The sequence below is a fragment of the Herpailurus yagouaroundi genome, unplaced genomic scaffold (assembly GCF_014898765.1).
Source record: "Herpailurus yagouaroundi ecotype Mexico unplaced genomic scaffold, PumYag 67250, whole genome shotgun sequence".
Classification (NCBI taxonomy): domain Eukaryota; kingdom Metazoa; phylum Chordata; class Mammalia; order Carnivora; family Felidae; genus Herpailurus; species Herpailurus yagouaroundi.
The window spans coordinates 1,823-6,645 of NW_024420083.1; the positions used below are offsets into that span (position 1 = coordinate 1,823).

Here is a 4,823-nt window from a genome sequence, read left to right on the forward strand (position 1 = left end):
AGATTTCTTTTTTTAAAGTCCTGGGAACTTGCACGAAAAGGCCCTTCACAGACACGCCGTGGTGAGGTTTCCCGACGGCGAGCCGATGAAGAGCTGGCTCCTCCTTTGCGCGTGGCTCCGCGGCGGCCGCTGGCAGGCTGCCGTCCCCACGTGGGGCTCCATCTGGCAGCTGGAGCGGGTGGTGCGACAGCCGGGACGCTTCACCGTCCTTTAACGTGAGAGAAGGCAGCGGTGGGCTTGGCCGTGCGTGTCCCTCCAGCCTGGGCGCATAGCGGTCGTTCTCACACGCGGCGGCCCTCGCTCGTAGGCCAGCACGGTAGCTGGGGTTCTCACCGGTTTTGCGCAGGAGGAAACCGAAGCCGGTCCGAGATTGCTCCGAACCGGTGGCGGGCCCGGGGCCTGACCTCGGGCCTCCGCTCTGTCACGGCGTGTGTCCGGAGGCCCCGTAAGAGCAGGATTCAGAGAGCGCGAGGTTCTGCCGTGAGACCCGGCCTTCTTGTCCTTTCCCTTTCTGCGAGTCTGTTCGTCACAGTAGAGCACACACCACAGAACCCCCCGCTCTACCCATTTTTGGACGCACGGTTTGGCGGAGCGAGCACGTTCACACTGCTGTGCAGCCGACATCACCGGCTTCCGCCTGACCCTTCGTGCTGCAGAACTGAAGCTTGGTCCCCACCAAGCGTGACCCCCCCCCGAGCCCCTCCCCCAGCCCCGGCCCCCACCACCTACTTTGTGCCTCGATGAATCTGACCGCTCTGGGTACCTCCTGTGGGGAGAATTATACCGCATTTGTCTTCTTGCGAAAGGTGTGTCTCCCTTACTGTGCTGTCTGGAAGGTTCATCCATATTGGAGCAGGTGTCAGAATTTCCTTCCTTTTTAAGGCTGAGTAATACTCCATCCTACGGACGGGCCACATTTCCTTTATTCCTTTACTTCCACAACGGGCACTTGGGTTGCCTCTAGTTTCGCTATTTAAAAAAAATTTTTTTTAATGCTTATTTATTTTTGAGAGAGAGACAGAGCGTGAGTGGGGGAGGGGCAGAGAGAGAGGGAGACACAGAATCGGAAGCAGGCTCCGGGCTCTGAGCTGTCAACACGGAGCCCGATGCGGGGCTCGAACTCACAGACTGCAAGACCATGACCTGAGCCGAAGTCGGAAGCTCAACCGACTGAGCCACCCAGGCGCCCCTCGCTATTGTTAATAATGCCAGCGTGAACGCTGGTGTGCCAGTGTCTCTTCAAGACCCCGCCTTCAGTTCTTTGAAGTACGCTTGCTGCGTGGATGGTGGCGTCTCTGTGTTTATTTTCTCCAGGAACTTCCATACTTTTCCACAGAGGCTGCACCACCTTATGTGCCCACCTGCAGTGCACAGGGGAAACAGACCTGGCATCCTTTTTAAGAGTGGAATTAAGGAGGTCTAAATTTCCAGTTACAAAATCAAGAAGTCACGGGGATAAAAAAGAACAGCATAGGAAACACAGGCAGTAATGTTGTGATAACGTCGTGTAATGACGGATGGCAGCTAGGCTCACGGTGCGGGATGCTGGGGATTGTGTGCAGTTGTGCGATCCCCGTACGTCCGCCTGAAACTAATATGACCCTGTGCGTCCACTCTGTGAAAGCCACCGCACCAGAGTGGAGACGGGCCACATCCCGGGAGTTCAGGTGGCAGGATCCCGAGCCTGACGTCAGCCAGGAGCTCGGGGGCTCCCTGCCGTTGGTCGATCCCTGTGTTCCTGGCGTGGCCTGGCAGGGTCGTGCAGAATTCTATGCCCAGCCACCTCTGAGCTGGTCACCGTGTAGAGCACAGTTTAGTCCGCACGTGGCCGATCCTGTAGACGCCTGCCCCGTGTCTGCCTCCCCCTTTTTGCATCCTAACACCGCTGCGCTTTTGTTCACACTTAGGGCCGGAGATGTGTTTACTGGCCCCGGGTGCTGGGGGAGGCGCTGGGGGGGGGGGGGGCAGGGAGGACAAAGGGCCCCCAGGTGCGGAGGGTGGATTAGTGCGGCCGAAACTAGAATCGCAGAGTCTGCTCTGGACACTCGTTCGCCGCCCAGGACGGGGAGCCGGCAGCCCAGGGCAGAGCGAGTGCGTCCCCCCTTCCTGGGAAGGAGGCCAGTTAGAGCCGCCCCGCGGGGCCGGGGCCCGACGCCCCTCGCCAAGGACGCTGTGTTGTCTGTGTATTTGGAAGGAAAGGAGGGTTAAAATACCTCTTTGTCTACTGAGGACCGGGTCCGTCGTGACTCATTTCTCCTTCCTTCCGTTTAGTAAGAGAGACGGGCCCTGTGCCAGCCAGTACGTTCCCAGGCCAGGCAGGTGCAGAACTCCCTGAGACGCTGCAACACACTGGATTGCTCGTTTAATTTAAGGCTTAAACAGCTCCAAGAAATACGTAGAAGCCTATGCATCACCGCGGAGGACTTGATCGGAGGTGGGTGTCGCGGGGCCTGCTGGCTGACACCCGCAGCGAGCTGGAGTCATTCTGGGGGACCACACGAGGCTGTGCGTGCCCTTGACACCGTGTGCAGAGAGGGCACGGCTTAAAGAGGCGGATGTCCAATTGTCATTTGACTGTTTCTCTCTCTAGTTTCCACTTTACTGGTTTAACGAGTCCCCACGATACTCGGTTCCAACCCGGGCGCACATTTTGGATTGCTGACGAGGCTCAGAACATGCGCGTGCCCCAGTGTTTCACACCGACAGGCAGAGACACACGGGGTGGTCCTTCTCACGGGCCCTCCTCCTCCTGCACCCGCCTGGGGCCTGCGGGCCCGGCAGCCCCGGGTGCCCTGCACGCGCCCTGCTGCCTCCCTGGGACCCCTGCGGCCACCTGCCAGCAGCCGACTTGCGGAGCTAGGATTTCCCGTGTTGGAAACAGGAAACATAAAAAATGTAAGCGGCGGGGGGCGGGGGGGAGGAAGGGGGTTGCATTTATCGTCAAGATTTCTGAGTGAAGGCGTTTCCCCCAGAATCCTCTAGTTACGCAGAGACCCGGTGAGCAGATCAGTGCGCCCTGAGCAGGCCCCTCAAGTGCAACCCAGCTCTGACCTTCCGCAGAGACCCCCTTCTTCCCATTATTGATTCTTTAATGGCATCTAATGATGATGTAAGGAGGCTGCCGGCCGGGCCCTTCAGTGCCGTCGATCACTTGTTAAGGATCAGAGAGGCACGCCCATCTGCGTACCCCCGACCCGACATCCCTGGAGGACCCTGCGCTGCCCCAGGACCCCTCCACCCGGTCCTTCCGGCCCTGCCCCCTCCGCCCGCCCCCCCCTGCCAGTCTTCCTGGCCTTGCCCCCTCTGCCTGGGGTCCCCCCAGTCCCTCTGGCCCTGCCCCCTCTGCCTAGGCCCCCTTAGTCCTTCTGTCCCTGCTCCCTCTGTCCGGGGGGGGGGGGTCCCCCGGGACTGCTCCCTCCTCCCCTACCCCCCCCCCCACCCCGAGTCTTCCCAGCCCTGCCCCCTCTGCCTGGGATCCCCTCAGTCCCTCTGGCCCTGCCCCCTCTGCCCGGGCCCCCCTAGTCCTTCTGTCCCTGCTCCCTCTGTCCTGGGGGTCCCCTGGCCCTGCTCCCTCGGCCCGGTACCCCCCTCCCCGGTCCCTCCGGCCCTGCCCCCTCCCTCCCTCACATGCTGTGTCTCTCTCGTGTCCCGCTGGCAGGCCTGCGTCCCAGCTCTCCGTACCTGAAGCACACGTCTCACCCCCCCATCTGTCTAAATCCTACCTGTACTCTCAAGACACATCTCAAATATCATTTCAAATGTCAAATAACAGAGTGATCTTTAAAAAATATAAATCAGATCATGTCATTCTCGTGTTTAAAATCTTTAATGGTTCCGACTGCCCTTTCCACACAGCCGGAGGGCACCCTGCACCAGGCCCACAGCCCCCGTTTGGGTGCCCAGTGTGCTGGCTGCCTTCAGCCCCCAGGCCAGGCCTGGGTCGTACAGACAGGGGAGCTGGACCCTTGGTGCCCTTCGCCAGGAACGTCTTCCCGGCTTCCGCCTGGCCTGTGTCGCAGCCGGGTCCTTGTCCAAGTGCACGGAACCTGGGGGACCCCGGCCCTGAGTGCCCACGCAGGGTAGCTGCTGCGGTGTGCACGCAGCGGCCCCTGTCCCCACCTGTGGAGGTGACGTGTGGCCCCAGGGGCCTCGCAGAGGCAATGGACGGTGCAGGCGGTGAGAGCGCAGGTGAGGCGGCTGCCCCCAAGGGAATCGTGTGTTCCGGAAAGTGGGAGGGGGCAGGTGGGTCAGAGAGGCCGTGGGAAGGGCTCACCCTGCCTTGCTGCCTTGCGGGATGTGACAGGGGAGGGGCCGCCTGCCAGGGACGCAGGCGGCCCCAGGAGCTGGGAGCGGCCCTCGGCCCTGCAACCCTCTGGCGGGGGACGGTGGTCCCAGGGCAGCAGCTGGCCCGCAGTGGGGCTGAGCCTGGGGCCTCCTCACCTTCCTGACCCATTCACTCCAAGGTGACACATTCTGGGGTGAAGCTGCTCCATTTGTGGTAACTGATTAGGGCAGCGACAGAAAACCAGGAGGGACCTGTTCGTCCCTGACCATGCCACGCAATTCTGTTTTCTCTGAGGCTCTTGCCCTCTGAAGTGCAGTCATTCTGTCCTGTCCCTTGTCTGTCTCCAGAGCCTACACCCCCAGCTGACCTGTGAACTTGGCAGGCATGCCCCCCCACTCACCCTGTGGGCACAGGTGGGCGGGGGGGGTGAGTAGCAGGGGTGGGAGGGCAGCAGGGGTGGAGGGGGAGGAGGGCCGGGGGGGGAGCAGGTGCAGGGGGAGGGGAGGCATGGGGAAGGAGCAGCAGGTGCACGGGGGTG

General features: G+C 61.4%; 1 long non-coding RNA gene across 1 annotated transcript; it reads left to right on the forward strand.

Annotated features, from left to right (window-relative positions):
* The first annotated feature begins 1,144 nt into the window (after nucleotides 1-1,144).
* LOC121024869 (uncharacterized) lies at nucleotides 1,145-3,267 on the forward strand. The gene is made up of 3 exons (XR_005787837.1): nucleotides 1,145-2,434; nucleotides 2,591-2,895; nucleotides 2,973-3,267. It is a non-coding gene; the product is annotated as an uncharacterized LOC121024869 (long non-coding RNA).
* Nucleotides 3,268-4,823: the final 1,556 nt, after the last annotated feature.